Raw genomic sequence first — 27,930 nt, 5'->3', positions numbered from 1 at the left:
TAGTTCTTGACAACAATGCATTATCACTTCAAAGACCAAGTAACAGCTATTGTCAAGACGTCTTCATAATGATCTGAATCATATTGGCGGCACAGTGGTGCAGCGGTTAACGTTGTCGCCTCACAGCAAGAGGTTCTCCGGTTCGATTCCTGGCTGGGGTGCCTTCTGTGTGGAGTTTGCATGTTCTCCCTGTGTTCGCGTGGGTTTCCTCCGGGTACTCCGGTTTCCTCCCACATTCCAAAGACATGCATCTGGAGCATTTCTCCCCGGGCCTCGCTGAAAACAGGCTCTGTGCAACCTAGTCAGACTTTCCCAGTCAACAAATGATAAATAAATAAAATAAAAAATAAATAAATATCACCCCGATTAAATGGGTCTATATTATTCGAACAAAAACTCACTTCAGCGAAACCCGTTTGAGCGACACATATTGTGCGAATATCACAAAAGTGAACGGAGATCGCCATAGGGAATTCTTCCCTTTACTTCAGTGGAGTGTGATCTTGGAGTTGGTATATTTAAGTAGGGGGGGTATGGGGGGTGCAGGGGGGCTTGCCTCCCCTGCATAAAATAGTGATAGTTTTCGTGTGTTAGGTTTTCTATTTTTGTTCTTCATTATTTGAGACATTCGTTCAATATGTGTTGCTCAAACGGGTTTCGCTGAAGTGAGTTTTCATTTGAATAATATAGACCCAATTAAATACCTTATTCCATCTTTGGATCAGGTATCAATCATTCATATGCTATTACTATCACGGCTGTAATTCAGAAGCACTCTGTTGCAGGGACTTTTGGAATCTGACACTGACTACTTATAGTATGTGCAGAATTCCTCTGCAACAGTTCTGCAAGCCTTCTCCATCCATCCATCCTTCCATCCATCCATCCATCCATCCATCCATCCATCCATCCATCCATCCATCCTCAACACCTTTTCCCATTTTGTGCATGGGGTCAGGGTGTGATCTGAGTTTGCTTCCTTGATTACTAGTGGTAGCTTGGTTAATTTTTAAGATGTCTCAGCCCTGCACAGTGTGGTTCCAGCTAGTAAAAAAGAGCCTTTTGTACTCTATATAACAGTAGGGGCAGTCAGACTGTAAGCTGAGGAACTGCTAGTTATTACTAGAATTAGGTTACAGACACTTGACAGATGCTCATTTGTATATATTGGCCTTATTCTGTGGAATCAACTACCTTTCCTGATTTGGGCCCGAGACTCTGAAGTCTTATGTCTTAGGGCCATAAATATTATCTTTTCTAATTTTTTTTTTAAATCCTAGATTGAATTTTAATGTTTTTTTTTCTAGTCTTAGTTTATGATTGTATTTAAACTGTGTTGTCTTTTCACTGTATTATTTATGACGACTCAATATTTGTTCATTGTTATTTGTTTTACATTTTGAATTACTCAGTGAATCAGCCGTTTAATAAAATAGAAGAAATTACTATAATGGCTGATTTTATGTGATGAATGCACTTATGATTAATTATGATAATATGATTCACTGGTACTGGACAAGTCAGCTTAATCAAGCAGTGGTCTTGATAGCACATAGGATCATAGGAAGTCACTAGGCTATTGGCTCTGAGGCCTTTACAAGCCTAGCCAAGAATTTAGCCCATGTTCTGACAAGTTTGCACCTGTTGCCCCTGTTTAGCAGGGATATAGGTGGAATCCCAGGGGTGTATTTTCTGTTCCTAATCCAGTTATCCAGTTTTCACTTTAAAAGGGTTAATGAGGTATTCTGCTTGACATGGAGAGAGTATCTATTCCACAGAAAGGGAAGTCTCTGGGACACAAAGCTGTCCTGCCAACAAGTCCTATTGATGTCACAGACCAGGTTGAGATTGCACGTGCGATTTACTCGAGTGGAGCTAGACTTGTGGATATGCAGCAGTCTCATCAAGGCAGGGTCTAAGATTGCTTTGTATGCCAGACAGATGTCACTTCCGAGGAGTCTATATGAGACTGAGTAGAGGGACAAGTCTTTTAGCCTATCTGTGTAGGGTAGATGTTTGAGGCCCTTGATTCTCCTAGTAAGGAACCTCTGTGGTCTCTCCAGCTGCTGCATGTGCTATGTAATGTACATGCTGAAAGGGGCATTGTACTTAATAATGGGTCTAATAAGGGAAGAATACAGGGATGTTATGACCTCCTTGTCCCTTGATGAGATGAGATACCCTTACTAATGAGGTTGGCCATGTAAAAAGTTTTCCATACAACAGAGGTAATATGGTGGTCAAAAATCAGTTTGTTATCAACCTGGGTGCTCAAGTCTTTCACAAATGATTGCATGCTTAAGACAGTGTTATTAATGTGATAATTTGTGGGGACATCACTCCCCAACAAGAGCATGAGAAATATGGAACAATAGGAGCAGATAGACAGTACACCAAGATCAGATGGCTTCTCTCATAGCTCATCAAAATGACCAGCAAGCACATTCTCTCCAGACTATTACACGTCTATAATCTTTATTTAACTACCAACACAATGCCATTCATATGTAAGTATTCTATAGTTCTCCTCAGGCTATTCCTGTGACTTTAAATCCATTTCCATAACACTAGCTTTGTGAAAAGAATTAGTCTATGTGTGTGATATGACTGATGCTAGACTGATCATGCCTATAAAAACCTAAAACAGTTTTCCCTCAGTGCATGGGGCAGTATTAAACTAGTAGCCATTGTGGAGCTGCCTATGATCCTGATATGATGTGCATGTTATTGTGCTATATTTCTCTGCTGCATTTAAATCAAAAGACAAGGATGTCCTAAGAGAGGCCAGAGCAACTCTAAGTAAAAATATAAAGGAAACTAAGAGGACCTACGGACGTAAAATTCAGGAACACTTCTCTGACCAAAGAGACCCCAGACATCTCTGGCAAGGCATACAAGCCATAATTGACTACAGGCCTGCATCCTCCCCATGTGATAACAACACAGAATTTCTGAACAAATAAACACCTACTTCAGCAGATTTGATATGGACAACAACACAGTGCAAAATAAGCTTCCTGTTGAACAGAATGAGGAGGTGGTATGTCTAAGAACATCTGATGTTCTGAAGACCCCGAGGCGAGTAAACCCAAGACAAGCAGGTGGGTCTGATAATATTATGGGAAGGGTTCTAAGAGACTGTGCTACCCAACTGTCCACTGTACTAACAGATATATTCAACACATCCCTGCAACTAGCCATTGTACACAGTTGCTTCAAAATATGACAATCATTCCTTTACCCAAGAAATCCCAACCGACAAGCCTAAATGATTACTGGTCAGTTAATCTTACATTAACAGTAATGAAGTGTTTTGAGAGGTTGATCAAGAACCATATCTCTTCAATCCTACCTGCAACACTGGATACATTATATTTTGCTTATAGATTTAACTACTGCACAGCTGATGCAATAGCTATAGCACTTTATGAATCCTTGGCACATCTAGAGAACAAGAATTGCTATGTCAGAATGCTGTTCATTGATTTTAGTTCCACCTTTAACACTGTCATCCCCCAAAATCTGATATCGAAGCTGATCCAGCTAGGTATCAACAACCCCCTATGTAACTGGATACTGGACTTTCTCATCAACAGACCCTAAAAGTATGTGTGAGAAATAGCAGTTCAATCAATATTACACTGAGCACAGGTGTCCCTCAGGGCTGCGTCCTGAGTCCTCTGCTGTTCACTTTGCTGACATGTGACTGCATGGTCAAGTATGAATCCAACCAAATCATCAAGTTCGCAGATGATACCAATGTCATAGGTCTTGCCAGAAATGGTAAGAAAGAGCCTACAGGGATGAAGTGGAGCATCTGATAGGCTGCTGCGATAGCAACAATCTGGCCTTAAATATAAGCAAGACCAAAGAATTAATAGTGGACTTCAGGAGGACTCAGGAGATACATCTACCTTTGGAAATGAAGGGGGTAGCAGTGGAAACAGTCAAAAACACCAAGTTCCTAGGGGTGTACATCTGAGATGACCTATCCTGGTTGACTCATATTAACCACACAGTGAAGAAAGCACAACAATGTCTGCACTTCCTATGGAAAATGAGGAAAGCAAACCTGTTTCAGTCTATCCTCAAAGCATTCTACAGGGGCACCATCAAGAGCATCCTCTCAAAATTCATTATAGTCTGGTATGCTAACTGCAAAACATTTGACCACAAGGGTCTCCTGAGGGTAGTGAGGACAGCGGAAAAAGTCATTGGTTCCTCACTCCCATCCATGGATGATCCACACGAGACTCAGTGTGTGGGAAGGGCTAGGAAGATAATCGATGTTCCCACTCACCCTGCCCATGGCATATACTTCCATCTTTTCTTGGGCAGTCAGTATCACAGCCTACACTGCAAAACATCTAGAATGAACAGGAGCTTCTTCCCTCTATCCATAAGGCTGCTGAACTTGAATACCAGACATGACAGTGAATAATCAGATCAATATGCTACTTGCTGTGAAGTATCAGTTACAGTAATCACTGGCAAATTGCTTCAATAACTGGTACAGTTAGCCTGATTTCTTACGTTATTAATTCCTGAATGTGCAATAGTCAGGACTGAGTCTCCACTCTGTACACGGGCAATATGAACATCAGAATATATCATACTAGAAGTGCCATATTCTAAGCAATCACAATGTGTGAAGTCTTACCCTGGGACTCACGAAGCTCAGACTACAATCAGACTGACATAACACTACCCAAGTCCAACTCTGGGGCTGTACTCATGCATTAGAAAATATAATGGGCACTACAAGGATGTAAAACTACTGGAAAAGAGACACTGGTGTGAAAGTGCATACCCCCAAAAAATTGCACCACAGGCACAGTGACATACCAGTAAGCAAACTGAACACTACAGTATAATGACTGTGTGAGCAACAAAATCCCATTTGCCACTCACACATTACCCCTAGATGTACTGCCCCAAGTCACAATGTAGTGGGAATCATGAGGTGTTACAGGGCATGTCACAGTCTGCATGTACAAACATATACAGATGATAGGGGACCAGAAACTGGAGCAGCATGCACAGTCAGATAGAAAGGGCCCATGACACTCACATGTACTCCCTCCCTACACAGCCCAAATAACATGTACACACTACACTGCTACATAGTCCTGACAGTCTTTTAACAATGGGCAGACATGCACAGACCTCTCAAATGCACAGTTTCCCAGAGAATGTATAGGCACAGGACTCATATATATTGCCGCTTCCTTGTTACATGTCTGGCAGTCTATGACATTACTGGGATGGTAGCAGGAATGAATGCAATAAATAATGATACTACATACCTATGAACCCCTTAGTGCATGACATCTGGACAAAGACTGACATAATTGAGGGACAGAGGCCCAAACACAGGGGTATATTAGACATATTGCTGTGATAAATGTAGACAGTTGCTGGTGTCACTGGCTTTGTTGTAACATATCTTTTTTTGTGGGATATGAAGTCAGTAACACCAATGGATGTTAGCATTTACTGACTGCATTCCCCAGAGTATCCTACCGATTAGCCAAGGACAAAAACTGTCTGGGAAACAGACCAAACATATGAACCATGCATCTGGACAGGGTTTTAGGCCTCTGGACAGTGTAGAGGTATGACCGCAGTGATGTAACAGAATGGAAATCCCCAGACAGCTGTCAGACATGTCACCCAGCACCTTATGAAGTACAGTAAGACCACATGACACTCCACCACATCACCTCTGGGAAATTACCCATGTATATTCAAATATAGCATGCACTACAGGGACAGAACTGTAGTGAAAAGTGGAGAGTGGTGCAAAAATGTCCACCCAAAAACATTTGCAACACAGTCACAACAACATACCAGTACACAAAATGAACTCTAGAGTAGAACGACTGTCTGAACAAACATATCCTGATTGCCAGTCACATGCTGCACCAACATATGCTGGCCCAGTTCACAGTGTACTGGGAATCCTGAGGTGTTACAGGACATTTCAGTCAGCCCCTACAAGCATACAGACACGATAGACTGCCAGCAGCTGTAGCATCATGCAGAGTCAGATAGGTAAAGGATGTATGGCAATCACAACTTCTACTCTCCCTACTCAGACCAACAAACATCTACACACAACACTGCTACACAATCTTGGCAGTCTGTTCACAATGGCCAGACAGACATAACTGTCATATGTACAGATGTCCACCGATTTATCAGGGTGTGGAACCATAATCCTGGCCACCAGTGCATACCATGGCCAGGAGTCTGCCAGGTCACTGGCATGATAACTGGAGTGCAGTTGGTAATTAATGATATACCATACCTCTGCACCTTGTAGTGCAGGACATCTGGACAATGCATGATGTACTTGTGGGACAGGGGTCTAGAAAGAGGGACATATCACACTAAATGGTGCTACAAACTGAAACAGTAGCTGGTGTTAAACGTGTTGTTGTAACATAACATCCCTGAAGGATATGATATGTGGAACACCAATGGATGTCAACAGTTTTTGACTACAATCCTCACATTATCCTACCAACCCCACAAAAAACAGACATTGTTCGAGGAACAGACAAAGCATAACAGGCAAACATCTAGCCAGTCTGTGGACAACATGCCAGTTGAGAGGTATGTCATAGGCATATCATTGTCACATGTCAAGTCACATATTCCATACTAGTTAGCTCATGTTACACTCAGTTCCCATAATCCCTTATTACTGTTCTTTAATTTATTTATTAACTTCCAAAGTTCACATAACTTTATCTGTATATTTACTTACTTCATGCCTAGTACCTTGGTTCAGCAATGTATTGACCTTAGTCTTACCATATGTCTTAGTTTCTTGCCATACTACGTGAAAATTTCCATATATGTATTGTACTGTATTTCCATCCATTCTGTATATTCCTTTATTGCATGTTATGTAATTACTTCAGAAGTATGCATATTTAAAATGTGATCTGTGTTTATCTTTGTTCTTACTATTTGTTTACTTAAAACTTTTTTGTTTTTGGTAGCTTTTCTCCTCGGGTCTCTGCTGAAAAAGGGCTTCTAAGAACCCACACAGACTAACCCGGTTAACAAATGTAAAAATAAATAAATAAAATAAAATGTCCAAACTAACCCTGTCAATCTAGCAACCCTGCATGTGTATAATAGCACTAATGAAATACAATCTGTACCCAATTCTGAAGCTTTGCCCCCCATGTTGTTGGCCTGTCTCCACATGTCCTGTGAGGTATTTCCACTTATCTGTAGCCCCCACACCTCCATAATGTCCCCCGCACAGGCAAGAAAAATGGCGTCCCATATGTTGGGACTAACAGCAGTGTCCAGGCCCACACCACAATACTATGTGGGCACCTACATAGCTTTATGGCCTCAACAATACCAGGCAGGACAACATCAACCCACTCAAGGTAGGCTGAACACCTGTGGTGGACAGCAGCAACAGACAACTACCATCATAGGTGAAAATAATAGCAGGATGGGCCAAGAAGGAACAAGTGCCTCATTGATAGCCATGTCACCTTGTTCTGCACAAGCAAATAAGGTCACAGGTGATGTATCCTGAGGCTGTCTTTGAGTGCAAACTGGAGACATCCACTACAGCCAATCACTAGGCCTTCCAGATGTGTGTCTGCAATTCCAGAAGCAACACACATATCTGCTCTGCAGTGGTGGTCAATAACACCACATACACATATGCCATGGATATAGGCAACCATCTGAGACAGGTGAAGTGTAAACATCACTCTCCTGTCCCCATAGGTACACATGTGCATGTACAGCACCTGCCCCCCTCCCCTCATGATCAGGAAGCAGGTCTGTAATGCACTCTGAAAGGCAACACATAGAGGTCACCATAGGCCTGATACCATTCCTGGCTGCATCCAACATGAACACAGGCATGGGCTCTCAGACCCATTCTGCAGTGTAGTCAACCACAGCCTGATCACTGGTGTCATACCATCTGCACAGAGGACAGACAGTTGATAGAAAACAGGTTATGCATTAGCATTAATGTTCAGAAGGATACAAGTCTGAAACTGAAATGTATGCCATAATGTCATATCAGCAGTCCTCAATGACATGGCTGAAAACTGCAATACTCTCCATTTAATATAGTAATATAATATTAATATCCAATAGGCAATAAATAAAAATATATAGCTCAAATCCCCAACCCAAGATAGTGTAGTGGTCAGAATCCCAGCTTTGCATGTAGGTTTACACGGTTCAAGTAATACAACAGGCAGTCAAAATTTACATGGAAAAGCAGTGTTAAAAGTGCTATGTTCACATTAAAATATGTGGTAAGTTATTTATGTCACCCAGGGTAGAGTAGCTGGTGTAAAATGGATGTGTGAGTGCATAAAACATGTGAAAACACCAATGTATACATGTCCCATACAGTATAGTTACACCCCTTGCTATTGTAATGAAAGCACATACAGCCATGTCATGCAAGGGAAATCATATACACTTAATAAATGAAGTCATTAGTGTGGTATATTATGTGAGCAATGGTTAGCAATGCTCAGCTATGCTAAGCAGATTTAACAACACATTTATGTTGTCTTCACCCTTCTCTCTGGGGTTTGATTGTCCAAATTCACCTCCAAAGTCTGTACAAATGCACAGCTGTTGCTGTATAAGAAATGGACAGCTATGGACCTTCTGTACACCTGTCCTGCACATCTGTAGCTATCTTCCATATTGTTATTCCCTCTGTGTGCCCCTTTTCAACCACTTTCTTATCACTCCTTTCTCTTTTCTTTTAAAGAATTAGTACAGGTATAAGTGGGAGTAAGAGCAACAAAATTACCAACTCTGCTAGGTCTTGAACCCAGAGCCCTGCACGCCATAGTCAGAGCAATGTACCACTACACAATGCAGCTGTAGGGATGGCTGATGCTTTTTCCAACATATGCTCATTCAACAGTAGGGAAAAGATTCTGTAGAATCAGTCAGGCCTCATATTTATACTTCTAAACATGTATATATGTATGGAGATGCATATATATGGACAAATATATACTTAATATAAATAGTGATATACATATAAAATATATATTTTATATATATATATATATATATATATATATATATATATATATATATATGTGTATATATATATATATATATATATATATATATATATATATATATATATATAAAAAGAAACTATAAATATATAGAAATAAATATATATGTATCTCTCTCTCTCTCTCTCTCTCTCTCTCTCTCTCTCTATATATATATATATATATATACACACTCATAACATGTAGCTGAGTCATACCTCAGAACCATACCTACCAACTCCTTACTGCAAGAAATCTGACCCAAGGCTGTCCAAATGGGGGAGGGGCAATGGGATAAAATTAGGGACATATTTCAAATATCGCTCTTATAAATGTAGAATGTTGCCAGAGTGACAGGGTTTGTTTCATCTTACATGTTCTGAAGGATGTGAGTTCTGAAACTGAAATGTATGTCATCATTTACTGTCAGAAGTCCTCAGATTCTTGCAGTGATTTACCAGAGATATGAAAATAATGCAACTGTGGAACAGACCAAAAAAATGAGCAATAAACCTGGACATACTGCAACAATCCATACAGTACCGAGGTAGGCTCAGAACCCCTTAATGCAACAAACCTGGGCCAGGCCTGACAAAGTGAAGGGAGAAAGCCATGGAAATAGGGACATATCTGAAATACTGGAGTAGATAAGTCGACACAGTTGCTGCAGTAGCACACTCATGTCTTTCTTAACATATCGTGACTGAAATAGCACAAGTCCAACACTAAATTACCTCCCACTAGTTAGTGACTGAAATCCTCACATCATCCCATTGATGTGCCAGAAATACACAGCACTTATGGGGGCCAGGCAACACTATGTCCTACAAATATCTGGACATAATATCAGATTAGGGAAACTACACTCAGCTGCTAAGCATGTCAGCAAGCAGTGTCCAAACTACAGTCAGACTGACACAACACTAACTCAAATATGCTAGGGTTGAATTACGCAGGTATTGGAAAATATATCAGGCACTACAGGGATGTCACATGACTAAAAAACAGACACCGGTGTGAAAATGCACACCCACATACAATTCAACCACAGTCACAATGATATACCAGTAAGCCAAAGGAACAGTATAGTATAAGTACTGTGTGAACAAAAACATCTCAACATGTTTGCCACTCACACACTACCCCTACAAATACTGGCCCAATTCACAGTGTAGTCTGATGCCTGACTATGGTATGGGACATGTCTCAGTCTGCCCCTACAAACATATACAGATAATAGATAACCAGAAATAGGAGCAGCATGCAAAGTCAGATAGAAAAGGACCCATAACACTTACATCTACCCCCTTCCCTGCACAAGCCAAATAACACATTCACAATACATTGCTACACAATCCTGACAGTCTGTCAACAATCACCAGAAATACTCAGACCTCTCAGCTCTACATAGTCCCACAGAATGTCCAGACTTTCCCCTCATATATAAGGAATCCTACAGATAACATGTCTGTCAGTCTGATACATCACTGGGATGATATCAGGAATGAAGTCATTATATAATAAACCATAAATATCCACCTCTTACTGCTTGACATCTGGATAAAACCTGACATACTTGGGGGGCAGAAGCCCAAACACAGGGGCATTATTAACATATTGCTGTTATAAACTGAGGAAGTTGCTGGTGTAACATGGTTTGTTGTAACGTATCTGTTCTGAGGGATATGAAGTCAGAAACACACATGGATGTTACCATTTACTGACTGCAATCCTCAGAGTATGCTACTGAATTTCCAAGGGCACAAAATGTGTGAGTAACACACCAAATATAAGAGTTTAAAACCCTGAAGCCTGATGGACTTAATTTGGAATTAAGTATTTAGTTTATAGAATAATTATTAACATTATACTGTTATTAATGTTATAGATGGAGTTTACATTTATTTATTTATTTATTTAGTGACATTTTATTGTATATTGTTTCTACTTTGAATTTATTGTTAGTGTCACTTTAAATAGTGTGATCATTTCAGCATTTGATTAATTAATTGACATCAGATGCCTGTGTTAACTAGTATCACTTTATGTGTGTATGTGTATATATACCTTTGTTAATACACACTTTTTATGATCCTTTGAAGGTGATAGGCCAATGTACCAGATCGTTAATAAAGAATACTGGTAAAGTGCTTAGAATGTGTTTGTGAATTATCGTTTTTCGAGTGTTTGTGGATATTTTGCTGTTCGTTATCCAAACACTTACCACTGAGAAATGACTCAGGCAAGTGGAGCTTCGGGGCAGAATATTATGCCAGGAGCAATCTTTTTTGCTGATATGGTCAATGAACGAGAAAGAAAGTTCATTAATACGGATCCATGGAATGTTGGTGGAAACAGCCAGGTAGATGATCGTTTTGTATTACTGGATAGACTCATGACAAAAGAAATTGCCTTATTCCTTGATACATGCCTCTTGGAAAAGTATATCAATTTAAATCTAACACCTAGAGGCTTACGTATTGATAAACTCCCTGCTACTGATTTTTCTGAGGAGGAACATGATTTGCTGGATGAATGGAAACAGGCTTCTTTGGAGTCTACTAATAAATGGCTCCGTATTTTAATAAAACGGAACCAGAGAGCACATGACAAACTTAAAAGTGAAATTTTGCATCTGCAGGACGAGGTGGTGGAGGAGTCCTGTTTCAGGATGCAATTTTCTAAAATTAATGAAAAAATCTCTAAGTTAGAGACTGATATTTTACAACGGAAAAGAAACAAACTGTTGCGAGATATGAAAGACTATGAAACCGGCGTCCTGTTCTCATGGCAACGTGAGGTGACGCGTAGTAGATCAAAGGTCAGGAGAAGCTCACAGAAACGACGAAGCATTTCAGCGTCCTCGGGAGAACGAGAATGAAATAACTTTGGTGTTAAAAATGTGACATTTGCTGGCTTTATTAACAATGATAATGCTGGAAATGAGGGTGCAAATGGTCCTTCTAATCCTTTAAAAACTGATAATTCCTTTTAGACCAATAAATCGGGTCGAGGAAGGAATGGTAGAAAGGGCAGAAATCGTTTCAAGGAATGAACATGTGAGTGCACAGGATGAACGGACTTTATGTTTAATTAATTTATCTAATTTGGTTATTAGTGATGATATGAAGTCTGTGCTGCTTAGAGGCAGTAAATTTGTACCTACTTATTTTCCCTCACTTGGTGATTTGTACATGGAGTTGAAAATGTTTATCAGAAAATTGTACTTGAAAGTATATTTTCAGAATTGTAATGTTGATTCTGTGAATAATTTATTTAGTGATAACAATCTTGAATGTGATGATGATGATGAATTACTAAATTTATCTGTTTATGATTATGAAAATGCTGACTTTGATTTTGAAGATGAAAATGTGGTTAATGTAGAGAATATTGAAAATGTTGAAAGCTATAATACAGGATATGGGAAATTGTTACTTCCATATTTAACTTCTGATAGTAAATTTACACCTAATATTAAGGTACCCGCTATTGCCACCTTTTTCAAGGTTATATTTAAAGAAATGACGTTAATAATGGAGAAGTTTTATAAGAATCAAAAACAATATAACTTGAATAAAAGTGAATGGATGGCCCTGAAAAGTATGATAAAAATTAAAAGGGAATTTATTTTTAAGTGTGCAGACAAAGGTGGTAATTGGGTCATTTCACATAAATCTAATTATTGTGAAATGGTAAATGATTTACTTAATAATGAGGTTGAATATAAACGTTTAGCTAAGGATCCTATAATAGAATTCAACACTGAGTTGTTAAATTTATTAGAACGAGGGGAACATCTTGGCTTTTTTAGCCATAATGATGTTTGTAAATTGTTTATTAAGAAACCACTGACACCTATTTTTTATGCCTTACCTAAAGTGCATAAATGTTTAGAAAAACCTCCAGGTAGGCCAATAGTGTCAGGAATAGGTTCTTTTTTGAATAATGTTAACATCTTCTTGGATTTTAATCTTAAAAAACATTTACAAAAAGTGACAGCACATATTTATAACACTCAAGATTTAATACACGAGCTTTCTCAGGTAAAATGGTGTAATGACTACTATTGGGTGACTATTGATGTAAAGTCATTATATACTAATATTAACAGAAGATGGGGGTTGGAAGCGGTAATGGAAATGTTGGGTGATGGACCTAGAACTATGTTTTTGATTAAAATATTAGAATTTTGCCTTACCCATAACTATTTTTGCTTTAATAATGAATTCTTTTTGCAACTGAAAGGAACGGCTATGGGGGCTGCATTTGCGCCCTCATATGCCATTATGTATATGGGTTTTTTTGAAAGACAATATATCTATCCCACTTCCTTTTACAAAAAGAATGTCATAGTATACAAGCGGTTTATTGATGATCTTTTTTTGATATGTAGGGGTGATATCCTTGAATTTCTTGAATTTTTTGAAATTTTGAATAACAATGAACATGGATTAACCTTCTCTTTTGAGTATAATAGGGAGAAGATCAACTTCTTAGATATAACATTGTATCACAATGAGGACTATATTGGCTATAGGCCGTTTAGGAAAGATACCTCTGTTAATATGTTTTTGCATCCGAATAGCATGCATCCTGGACACTTAGTGCATTCACTACCTTTAGGTGAATTTAAAAGAATTTTTGACCATACCAGTGATGAGAATGAGAGGTACAGAGAATTAAACAATGTTGAGTTGAGGTTAAAAAGGAGGGGTTATAATAAAGATCATTTATTAATGTGCAAAAATAAAGTACTTGGTATTGCTAATTATAATGAACATCGAAATATTGGGAATAATTCGGATAAACTTAATCCTATAGTATTTAAGAACATAGAAAGTAAAAATGAGGATAAATTATTTTTTGTTACCAAATTCTCCCCTTTATCTGATGAACTAGTGAAGTTGGTGAGGAAATATTGGTATCTAATTAGTGAGGATGAGAACATAGGTCATCTGTTTCCCAAACATATAATTTTTTCCTATAAGAGGGGGAAGAATTTAAATGAGTTATTAAATTATAACTTTTTGAAAAGAGGTGAGAGACTGAATCTTCCATTAGGTACACATCCCTGTGGTCACTGCAGCCTTTGTGAGAAGGCCATTGATATAAATAGGATTAATGGTATTCCATTTTCTCCTAGATTCTATTTCAATTGTAGATCGGTGGGAGTAGTATATATCCTAAGTTGCTCATGTGTAGATATATGGTACATAGGACAAACTAAAAGGATGGTTCGAATTCGCATCCTGGAGCATTTAAGATATATTAGAAATCATAATGAAGTTAGCCCTGTGGCCAAACATTTTCTTGATAAACATGGTGGTTGCCCGAATAGTTTAAAATTTTGTATTTCGGGCAAGCCATTTTGTTCTGAAGGTGGGGGAAATTATATTCAAAAATTACTTGAATTAGAAACTAAAATGATCTTAAAGTTTAAAACCCTGAAGCCTGATGGACTTAATTTGGAATTAAGTATTTAGTTTATAGAATAATTATTAACATTATACTATTATTAATGTTATAGATGGAGTTTACATTTATTTATTTATTTAGTGATATTTTATTGTATATTGTTTCTACTTTGAATTTATTGTTAGTGTCACTTTAAATAGTGTGATCATTTCAGCATTTGATTAATTAATTGACATCAGATGCCTGTGTTAACTAGTATCACTTTATGTGTGTATGTGTATATATACCTTTGTTAATACACACGTTTTATGATCCTTTGAAGGCGAAAGGCCGAGGTACCAGATCGTTAATAAAGAATACTGGTAAAGTGCTTGGAATGTGTTTGTGAATTATCGTTTTTCGAGTGTTTGTGGATATATAAGAGTCCAAACTCTGGCCAGTCTGCGGATAGCCCTACAGCCGAGAGTTATGTCAACCACATAATACTGTCAGACTTAAAATCATGCAGAGCAGCCATATCCACACAACCCTGTCAAACTAGCATTACTACAGCTGTATAATGGCAATACTTACATTCTGTCCCTATGTCTGGAACATTCTTCCCTAGTTTGTTGGGCTGTTTCCACAATGTTTGCTGTAAGAGGTATTTCCAACTACCCTCTGTGATACTGTTTGTCACACACCTCCATGAAGTCCTTGTCACAGGCAAGGAAAAGGGGCAATGCCCACATGAAGTACTCAGTTATAGGAGTGTGTTTCCATGCTATCAGGTATAGGAATTATACCACAGCTGTTCTACATGTAATTAGCAAGTGGGGGACTCCAACTGGTGCACAAGCCATCAGCTGCTTATGAGCATTACCTTCAAAAGGCAAGCCTCTGCCTATGCAAAACAGATGTATATCCTACATCTTTCTCAGAGAGAGAGAAAGAAAAACAAACACACACACACATACACACTGAAAGTGAAGGATTATACCAACCAAACCAAAAAAAAAAAAATAGGTATCTCAAACAATTAAGCATGTAATGGAATGTAGTAGGGGATATGTAAACATGGAAAATAGGAAGTTCAACAAATATTATATCTCATCAACACATGCTGTACTGATATATTGCTGATCAGAACCTAGGGCCATAGCATCTGTGTCTGTCTGCAGTGACATAGAACACAGCTTAGGGCTCTGAGTCACCCCAGGAAAGGATGGCTCACATATGACTACTAATGGAGTATGTGTTGAACAATACTGACTGTGACACTGCTAGACCAGCCACTGAGATGTTGAAGATATCCATATGCTAATTGTGAATACAAATATGATATACACGTTTGTCTCAGAAATGTGATGGACATATACAGGGTGTTTGCATACTGAAATACTGTTGCAGCTGTGTGTGTTGAACTGCATGTGATATACCGAGCTCATACCATTCAACTGTCCAGTGTTATGTACACTGACCATATGTATGCCTCATATTTGTAGTTATTCCATCGAGTTGTGTTATGTCTGGCAAATAATTGGAAACCTGTGAACACTGACATTACAACATCACCTTCTCTTTCTTTTGGCTGTTCCTTGTAGGGGTCACCACAGCAGATCATCCACCTCTACATCTTCCAGTCCTCTGCATCTTGCTGTGTCACACCAATCACCTGCATATCTGCTATCACCACATGCATACACCTTATTTTCTCTTATCTGGCAGCCATATCCTTTCCCAAATATACTCAGCATACCTCCTCATCACATGTCCAAACCGACATAATCCTGCCACTCTCTGGCTTTGTCCCCAAGCTGTCCAAGCTGGGCTGACCCCCTAACATACATATTCCTAATCCTGTCCACCCTCATCACACCCAGTGCAAATCTTAACATCATTAACTCTGCTACATCCAGTTCTGACTCGTGCCTTTTTTTCAGTGCCAATGCCTCCAACCTATATAACATAGCTGGCCTCATTACCCTCTTGTAGAACTTCCCTATGACTCTTAATGGTACTTGTCTGTCACAAATCACTCCTGACACTCTTCTCCACCACCTGCATCCTCCCTGTACTCTCTTCTCCACCTCTCCACCACATTCGCCATTACTCTGAACTGTTGTTCCCAAGTATTTAAACCTATCCACATTTGCAAACTGTACTCCCTGCATTCTCACCATTCCTCTATCCTCCCTCCCACTCACACACATATATTCTGTCTTAGTCCTGCTGACTATCATTCATCCCCTTTCTAAACCATACCTCCACATCTCCAGGGTCTCCTCAACCTGTTTCCTACTCTCACTACAGACCATAATGTCATGTGCAAACAGCACAGTCTATGGGGACTCCTGTCTGATCATGTCTGTCAGCCTGTCCATCACCACTGCAAATAAGAAAGGGCTCATAGCTGATCCCTGATGTAGTCCCACCTCCACCTTAAATGCACCTGTCACTCCCAACTCAGAACTCACCATTGTCACATTAGCCTTGTACATATCCTGTAGCATTCTTACGGATTCCTGCACCACTCCTGACCTCCTCATACAATGCCACAACTCCTCTCTAGGCATCTTGTCATATGCTGTCTCTAAGTCCACAAAGACGCAACACAGTTACTTCCGACCTTCTCTGTATGTCTCCATCAACACTCTCAGAATAAACATCATATTTGTACTGCTCTTTCATAGTATGAAACCATATTGTGATCAATAATCCTCACCTCTCTTACTAACCTAGCTTCAACCACCCTTTACCATTACCTCATGCTGTGATTGATCAGTGTTATTCTTCTGTAGTTACTACAGCTTTGCACACCACCCTTATTCTCATAATCAGTACTCAAACACATTTTATCCACTCCTCATGCATCCTCTCACTTTCCAATATTACAGTAAACAATCTGGTTAAAAAGACCACTGCGATTTCTCTTAAACACCTCCATGCTCCCACAGGTATGTCATCTGGACCAATAGCCTTTCCATTCTTAAACCTCTTCATAGCTATCATTACTTCCTCTGTGATAATCTGTTGCACTTCCTAATTCACCATATCCATATCATCCAGCCTTCTCTCTCTCTCAACCGTATGGCCCAGCCTAGGCCTCTGGCAAACCCACACCGCACCCTGTGCATATGATGATACCTGTGCCACATCCCTGTCATCCATACCATTGATACAAGTCACAAAAATAAACTGAAAAGACCAGTAGAATAAATCCAAATGAACCAGGAATCCAGGACGCCAGTTAGAATATGTAAAAACAATCCATTTTTAATGAGACCAAAAGTTTGAATATGTAAAAACAATCCATTTTTAATGAGACCAAAAGTCCATACCATTGATGCAGGGACATGCTAATATGGGTCTGATGCACCAGGTGAATATAGTACAGTGTAGCTATGTAATGCTATGTACAGTGCTGTCTGCTTGCATTTGTTATGGGTACATATACAGGTATATGTATCTTATTAGCCAGGATGCATTATTGCTGTTAGTACCACTGATTGAATGTAGTCTGACATGCTGTATTCTGTTTGTGCTCTAGGTGTCTGTGTGTCTGCAGGCTGTGGCCCTGCAGACATTCCCAAGAGGGAGTATGGCAGAGTGGGAATACACCGACCATGTCATAGGCAAGGTACAGCTTTATATGTATATGTACCAGGTGTGTATGCATGCAACAGTGTGTGAGAGACACTGTTGTCAGACAGTGTGACCTTGCATACATACCCCTTGTCACAGACAGGTAGCCTTCAGACTTGTCAGCTCAGTGTTGTGTTGTGTAGTACCACAGGCTCATACATACAGAACAGGTTATTGCAGTACTGTCAGCAGGTCCCTCAGAAGCATAGCCATTACATTAACTGCAACAAAGTCACCTGAAAACACATGTTGGCCCTGCCATTTATTTCCCATACACTTAACCCTGATGTAGTTGATGAGGGCATGCATGATACTGTGTATGACAGGTTTATGGTATGTATTCCTGAGTTCACCGGGTGGAACAGGGAGACAAAATTGGATATGCTTTGCATGCATACAGTAAGGACTGACACAGGGGATGTGCACACAGTAACATAAACACAGTTGGCAATAGACAGATTAGTAAACCTACATTTCCACCTTGATGTGCTGTACTACTACATACACATGACATGTCCCACATAGATTATATGCATGGGACATAACACACCACCTCTTACAACATGTAATGTTCTGAATGCCTTCAAGGATGGTGAGATAATCCACCAGAAATAGGATGTGGATTCATGTATTACTCCTACAGGCCTAGACAAGTGATAGTGTAGCAGATGTCGTATCAGCATGATGTTTCAGTCAGGTATGATGCCTGATGCTGGCATGTGTGTCACTGCACTCACTGTGGCCGATTTGGCAACAATATCACATACATGGGGATTGGTAAGGGACACAGACCACATATAGTTTGCAAACATCTAGATATTCCATAGACATCTGTACAGAGGAATGGTATGGTGTGCACAATGGTTTAACATGCTGCATGTGAGACAGATGCCGTTCCCACAATGTATAAAGTGATGCCATTGGGAGGTGGTAAACAAGTCAAAATGGTATCAGACAAAAAGGATATGATCTTCACCCAAAGACATACACACACAGTTGCCAGTATTGAATCTAGAACCCCTACCTATCTAGTTATTTCTAGTAGAGTGTTACATAGTTATCAGATGCACCACAGAGCTTACATAAGTTCACATAGTCCCAAGGTACTTCTAAGGTGAATGACATCAGCAGGCCTAGTAAAGTAGGGTGGTTGGAACTTTATAGGGTGGTACACAACTCAAAATTGTATAACATACCCAGTATATGACTCTCACACAAATGCAGACAAACAGTTGCCAGAAGTGACAGAAGTGAGATTAGAACCCATACCTATCTAGTTATTTCTACCATAGTGTTACGCAGTTATCAGATGTGTCACGGAGTTTACATAATTTCACCAAGTTCCAAGGTACTTCTAAGGTGAATGACATCAGCGGGCCTAGTAAAGTAGGGTGATGGGAAGTTTACAGGGTGGTGCACAACTCAAAATGGTATAACACACACAGTATATGACTCTCACACAAACAGTTTCCAGAAGTGAGATTAGAACCCCACCTATTTAATTATTTCTACCATAGTGTTATGCAGTTATCAGATGTGCCACAGGGCTTACATGATTTCACCTAGTCCCAAGGTACTTCTAAGGTGAATGACATCAGCAGGCCTAGTAAAGTAGGGTGAGGGGAATTCTACAGGGGGGTGCACAACTCATAATGGTATAACACACACATTATATAACTCCCACACAAACAGTTGCAAGTAGTGAGATTAGAACCCCTACCTATCTTATTATATCTACTATAGTGTTACACAGTTATCAGATGCACCACAGGGCTTACATAATTTCTCCTACTCCCAAGGTAATCCTAAGGTGAATGACATCAGCAGGCCTAGTAAAGTAAGGTGATGGGAAGTTTACAGGGTGGTACACAACTGAAATTGGTATAACACACAGTATATGACTCTCTCTCTCTCTCACACACACACACACACACACACACACACACACACACACACACACACACACACACACACAAACACACACACACAGTTGTCAGTAGTGAGATTAGAACCCGTAACTATCTAGTTATTTCTACAATAGTGTTATGCAGTTATCAGATGCACCATGGAGCTTACATAATTTCACCTACTACAAAGGTACTTTTAAGGTGAATGGCATCAGCAGACCTAGTAAAGTATGGTGATGGTAAGTTAACAGGGTAGTACACAACTAAAAATGGTATAACACACCCAGTATATGATTCCCACACAAACTTGCCAGTATTGAGATTAGAACCCCTGCCTATCTAGTTATTTCTACTATAGTGTTACACAGTTATTGCATGTTTTACAGAGCTTACTGGGCTGACAATTGGTCAAAAGTGCTGATAACTGCACAGCTGATTTTAACTGTTACAGGTGCCAGACAGTCTGCCTTCAGGTTTCCCTTAGATCTTGCTTGTTCTTTCTCTCCTGTACTTCAAATAGCCTACTAGCTTTGCACTTCAACAAGTTTTTATCAGTTATTCTAGCACAACTGAGAGCCATCAGCAGTAGTCATTCCTTATGGAATTAGCTCCAGTACTTAGTAGTTATAACCACCCCTCCTGGCATGATTAAAGTGCAGTTCTCTGTGCCTTTGCCCAGTAACCTGCTGCACTTGGGCATTCCTACTCACTAGGTTGAACATGGAGGAGGTAGCAGTCAGCTGTCTATTAGGTGCCAGAATCCAACACATAACATACGTAGTCAGGTCACTCCACAACAACTGCAAGTATCATCTGCCATTGTCCATGTGTGTGTGAATGACCTGAGATGCACCTCCATGGAATATATGAAAAAAGACATGGTAGAGCTCTCAGATTATGTGGACTGGGCAGGTATGCAGTAGCCCTGAGGATTATACTACTGTCACCCATAATAATACCGCAGTACAAACAGCAAATGATTGACTTCAAAAATTAGCTTAAGTGTCTGGTGTTACTCTCATGTGATCCAGTATCTGTCTGCTTGGGATGACATGATTGACAAACTGCAATGGCTTGCCAGAGATGGCCTGCATCTGTCACTCCTGGGTTTCTAGGTACTGGCTAAGTGTCTTTCCACCCCTATAGTGCCTTATTAGGTGGTGTGCCAAATAAAATTACCACCGTAACAGCTATACATATATGCAATTAGAGGGTCATGCTGCTCAACATTAGACATCTACATCTCGAGATGAAGACACTCGAAGCACTTCTCAAAATGGAGAACATTGACATTTGTGTTGTAACAGAGACCTGGTTTACAGCAGCAGACAGCACCCCTGCACTACCAGCCTATAACTCATTCTACAGCTGTCAGCCCAAAATATGGACCACAGCTACAAAAGCAGTGGTGTCTCCATATTAATAACAGATATGGACACATCCAGAGTAGTATCACAGCATAGGGCATCTGGGATACTTCAGGTACAACTGACATTGGGTAATAGTGCAATACAGGTCATAGCCTGCTATTGGTCCTCATCCATGTTCCTAGACTCTCAATCCTCATTCTTCAACACACTGGAAACTATCAAGGTCTAACCCAACACTCTCATACTAGGAGAGTTCAACTACCCCTCCATCAACTGGGTAAGATACTCAAGCACCAATACACTAGGGAAACGCTTCCTGGAATTCATCGGTTCCAATGTCCAGGACCAGCTTATTCTGACACCCAGTAGAGGAAGCAACATCCTTGACCTGTGTTGATTGCTAACATATGGGACCGTTGCTTGACAACAGTAGTCAATTGCTACCTGGTCAGATCCAATATAGAGTAATCACCATGGAAATCGACATCTTACCTACACCCCCGACAAAGGTAACCACCTTGAAAAACTTCTCCAAAGCTGACTTTGGACTCATAAGAACAGAGGTGGCTAACTTCACAGCACCCATGCCAATGGAAAATACCTGCATGTCTGCCGAATCATACACTAATGCACTGTACAAGCATGTACATCAATGCATGGAACTAGCCATACCCAACAGAACCATGACACTCTCCTCCAAACACTGGAGGCCAATTTGGTGGTCCCCTGCCATTAATAACCTGTACAACAGAAGGAAGAAACTGTTGCAGAAAAGGTGGAGTCCCAAGAGTGGTGAAACTCCCTTATTAGCCTCAACAACAACTTGAGATCCCTCATGAAATCATCTGCAGCCACCTATGATGGCAGAATTGCAGCAGACACTCACAACAATCACACATCCTTTGTTAGTGATATCAAGAACCTCCATGTCAATACCCAGAAGTGCTGTGAGTTACTGCACAATGCTACCTCCTATACTGAACCAACTGATATTGCCAACATTCTTGCCAACACATTCAGTGCCAGCTTTACCCCTGTCTCCCCCCAGGGGAACAATCAGAATGCCAGAAGAATGCCAGGCACCCACGATTACTGCCACCCAGGTTACACCTGCATTGTCCACGGGCAAGAATACAGCTTCCATGGCACCCCAAATTATCCCTGGCTGTGTTCTACATGAACTACAAATATACCTGGCACCACATCTGTGTGCCCTGTTCAGTCACAGCCTCATCTCAGGCTATGTCCCTCCCAAATGTCGTACTGCTACAGTCATCCCTTTCTATAACGGTGTGGCGACTACAGACCCTGGAAATTATCAGTCCAGTAGGCTGACGAGTCTGATGTGTACAGCTATGGAGTGCATCATCAGGGACCTGATCAACAAACATATAGATAATCTCCTAACTCTGGACCCCACACAGTTTGGCTTTGTGAAAGGGAGATCATGCCCGCTCAACCTGGTTCACGTCTTTGAGTCAGTCACCAGGGCTGTGTATGACAGTAAGGCACTGCACACAGCCTACATCAATCTGGCTAAGGCTCTTGATACAATTCCTCAGTCAGGAATTATGGATGCAGGCATCAACCCCTATATCACTAGGAGAGTTGCAAATTGGCTCACAAACAGAACACAGTAGCAAGCTCCAAGTCAGACTGCCAGCCAGTTATGAGTGGAGTCCTACAGTGATCAGTGTTGGGCACTCTCCTCTTCAGCATGTACTTCTCAGGAGTCCAGGCCAACATAAAGGAACTCTGGCTGACCAAGTTCACAGACAACTGCAAGCTGGGAGTCATCATTATCTCCACAACTGATGCAGACATCCTACAGAAAGGCCTCACTGAGACCATTGACAGGTGTGGAAACCATGGCCTGAAGCTTAAAACCACAAAATGCATCATCAGCCCTTTTGATAAAATCTCAGTTCCCACTGAACACTGTAGGCATTATAAGAGATCTGAGGACACAGGTTGAGAGCAACCTGTCCTTTAACCACCACATTACTACTGTGGTCAGGAAATCCTTCTATGTGTCACATCTCATTACCAAGGGTTTTGCATCCAGGAAGAAGGAGGTCATCGTCTCTGTGTAATCTTCCCTCATTAGACCAATCATCAAGTATAATGTCTCATTTGGCATGTACCTCACTAGACACCTGTAACAGCTAGAGAGGCCACAGAAGTACCTCACAATGAGGATCCTAAGCATTAAACACATGTCCTACACAGACAGACTCAAAAGACTCCAGCTATTCTCTGTCTCATATTGCCTACTTAGAGGCAATCTCTGCTTGACTTGCAAAGCCATGTCTGACCCAGCTCTTTTACAAATGCTACATCTAAAGACATCCCAGTCTCTCTGTACCACACACTGCAGGGACCTCAAGTGAGGTTAGAAAAGATTTAGAAGAGAAAATGGAAAGGCGATTTACAGTGGAGGAATGAGATCTGTATGGATCCCATGTGTGTAACCAAAATCCAGAAGTGTTTAGGATTTTTGCTTGAAAGTATTTAGATAGGTATTTTTATACCCTAAGCAGAATTTAGAGAAATTTTCCTTGGGTAGATAGCAAATGCTGCAGATATGAAGGAAAGGAGAGAGAGATAACTGAGAATATGTTTTTTGAGAATATAATGAGTTTGCAGATTTAAAAAAATCTTTACAGAGTACATTGATAGAAATGTTGGGGGAGCAAATTGTGACTAAGGAAATTATTCTTTTGAATTGAGACATAGGTTCTGAAGTGACTAGCTATTGTAAGACCTTACTAAGTTTAATGCTGTTAGCTGCCAGAAAAACAATTACTAGAAAACTGCCAGGTCATGGCTGAAAAAGATCTCTGGACCAGTCCTCCTTCCCAGTTACTAAATAGTAAATAAACAAATACATAAATAAAATCTAAATCTAAATCTAAAGCAATGATAATTTTTATAGTAGATATTATAAAGGAGATAAAAGAACTGGGTGAAGGTTCTTTAGAAAAGAGAATGGGCAGATTGTATAGCAATAAATGAAATTTATAGGAATACATGTAGAACAATATGCAGGAGGAGGAGGAATAAGTTTTAAGGGGAGGCAGGAATTGAACAATTTATGTACTGTTACAATGAATAATGATTTTTAAAAACAAACATATATGTGTATCTTGTGAAAAATGTTACACTGGTTTGGTTTCTATTCTTTAAATGTATGTGTACATATATCACTATATATGTACTTATGTCACTGTCTAAACAGGCTTTAATAAAGATGTTTTAAAAAGACAAGAGGTAGCTAACTTTTGCAACTTGATACAATCACTCTGTCATGGGTAGCTAGAGTGAATGAACAGAAAAAAACTGCAAGAAGTAAAATTAACATTGTTTCCCTAAGCGAGACAAGAAGACCAGAGGAAGCTCATCTGAGAGATGAAAGTGGTGGTTTCAAATTCTTCTGAAAACAAATGCCTCTTCCAGATATACATATACATAGCATTTACTTTGTCACCAAAATAAGCTGATCAAACCTTAAAGCCTCCCACTAGTAGCAACAAATACCTCATGACTATCTCTTTTATGCTTATTAATGGTGCCCTTACACTTTGCAATGATGAGATTATTAAAGAACATTTCCACATTAACCTGGATAAAATTCTGATCAGCACCTTGAAGACCTTAATGAGTGAGTTGCTTATTATTGTGAAGGTCAGAGATGGAAAGACAAACTGCCATGACATTCTACTGTTGGGCAAATATGAAGAGAGTAGTCTGGTCATCATGAGTATAATCTTCTGACATAGAAACAAATCAAAGACTACCTGGAGATAAAAGTATAAGACTACTTGGGATACTGTCAGTTCAGCCACTGACATCTCCTTGATTACTTCATTGTTATAGTTCATGATCACGATGATGTTCATATTGCAAATGCCATGAATATAGTTGAATTCCGACTGACAGACCATCATCTCATCAAAATCTATCATAAGCATCTGCTTTACTAAGAAACATCAAAAGTAATCAATTCATGCCCACTGGTTCAATAGGAATTCCAATAAAGTTGACAAGCAAGACTCTTTACCATGCCATCAGTTAATGACACCGAGACATACAGGAAGGAGCTCTAAACTGACATCCTCTCTTCCATTATCAAGACTGATTTTATGAAAATGGTACTGTGGTTCTAGATCTCTTTATTCAGGAAAAAAAATTATACTGTACATGTCAAGATGCAATCTCATGCCAACAGCTCAATGAAGAAGCTTAGAAAAAGATCAAAGTCATTTAAACCAAATAGTGAGAAGACAATAAAATAAATGTGCATTTCATGTAAGTACAACACTTGGGACACCTTCTAAACTACAAAATCTATTCATGGTTCAAGCTGATATCAACATGGTGTGATATGAAATGAGTTAATTCAAGCCAGAATGAAAGAACACTTTGAAATTTGCCTTTATATATTTCGTGAAAGATGCCACCATTAAATCTGTCCCTGAATTCCTTGCAAGAGAAGGTTTTGTAGAGACACCTATCACTGAAGAAAAATGCTGTGTTAGACCAAGACCAAGACTGACAACGTTGCAGGACCAGATGGCATAAGAGCTGAATTCCTCAAGACAGGAGGAGAGGAAATGTTACTGAATTTCTGTAAATTCTCTTTGTGTTTTGGAAAGTGAAGCAATTTTTAAAAGTTTTGTGGAATGTTAATAACATTATCAACGTTACAAATAATGATAATCCAATGCATGGGATTATTGTGGTAGTGCCACAATCTATAATGCAAGTATAATCGGATAAATTGTCTCCTTCCTACCACCAGAGGACTCCTTCCAAAATCTCAACGTGGATTCATTCCATCTCATGTGACAACAGGTGTAGTCCTCCTTGACAGGATAAACAGAAAACGTTGGGAACAATGTCAGGGCATGTATTTGGCTTTAAGGGATGCAATAAAGGCTTTTGACTCCATCCGTCAAGTAGCAATATGGAAAGCACTACTGAAATGTAGATTCTCTACTAAATATAAGAAGGTCGTGAGATGAATGCCAGCATTCTCTACAGTGGTTCAATGACATAATCCCATCAACTGACAATGCGCATTTAGGCAAATATGCTTCCATCATCATAACAACCAAATTCTTCATCTTCGCAGCAGTCATCTTAATCGTCAATAAAAAGTGCCTTCTCAATTGAAGAGACATAGACTGTATAATGAATAGGACAGAATGGCTATAGGACTTTTACATCTTCAATACCCAAATTCAAAACCCAAAGTTTCCAAGGCATCTGCTTTTAACATCCATATCCAGGTGACTAATCAAGCTATTGCCTTCACTGGTTTTTGCACTCATTTGCCTTTGTCTGCTATGGGCATTCTGAACCCGTGTCCATTCCTTGTAAACTGCAGATTGTCAGATCACAGTGTTCCCAGGACAGGTTGGTAGTCACTGATTCCAGTATCCGTAACTTATTTCTTTAACCATTAATGACTTTTGTAGTCTTCAGTTCATGCTACTATATATATATATATATATATATGTGTGTGTGTGTGTGTGTGTGTGTATATATATATATATATATATATGTGTGTGTGTGTGTGTGTGTGTGTGTGTGTGTATATATATATATATATATATATATATATATATATATATATATATATATATATATATCTCTAAATAAACACACACACACACACACACACACACACACACACACACACACACACATATATATATATATATATATATATATATATATATATATATATATATATAGAGCTATATATCTACAGTATACCCATCAATCTATCTGTCTATCTATGCATATATTTGGTGTTTGTTCTGGTATATAGACCCCTTCCTGCAATTATATCTCATTAATACTCATCAGTACTCCCTGCCTCAGCAGTTTATATAAAGTTGTAATTTATCACACTATCTGTTGCCAGACTAATAGTACTGGCGAATCAAGAACTGCCTCATGGGCAATAACTATCATTGCATCTTTATGAATGTACAATGTAACATCAACTGTACCACATGTAATTGTCTTGTTATTCTTTTGTTTTGTTTTTATACCAGAAAAGTTTTCAATAAAAAGATGTTTGATAAAAAAGAAGAACTGCCTCATGCTAACTGACAACTGCTTCTTCCAACAGATGATTATTTATGCAAGTACTAGAGGCTAACCTCTCTTCTAAAATTGTTCAATACCTAGCAAGTATTAGAGGCTAGCCTTTCTTCTAAAATTGTTCAATATACCCAGCAATTATTAGAGACTAGCCTCTTTTTCTTTAATTTTTCAATATACTCAGCAAGTACTGGAGGCTAGTCTCTCTTCTAAAATTGTTCAATATACCCAGCTTGTATTAGAGGCTAACCTCTCTTCTAAAAATGTTCAATATACCCGGCAAGTATTAGATGCTAGCCTGTCTTCTACAATTGTTCAATATACCCAGCAAGTTGTAGTGGCTAGCTGGTTTACTATCATTTAACCGGATTGCACAACAGCGAATTGCGGTTATTCCGAACCAAAACCATGAAATGC

The sequence above is a fragment of the Protopterus annectens genome, chromosome 3.part0 (genome assembly GCF_019279795.1).
Source record: "Protopterus annectens isolate FY-2018-M chromosome 3.part0, PAN1.0, whole genome shotgun sequence".
NCBI classification, from domain to species: domain Eukaryota; kingdom Metazoa; phylum Chordata; order Ceratodontiformes; family Protopteridae; genus Protopterus; species Protopterus annectens.
The sequence above is the reverse complement of the archived record's forward strand: the minus strand, read 5'-3'. Positions refer to the sequence as shown.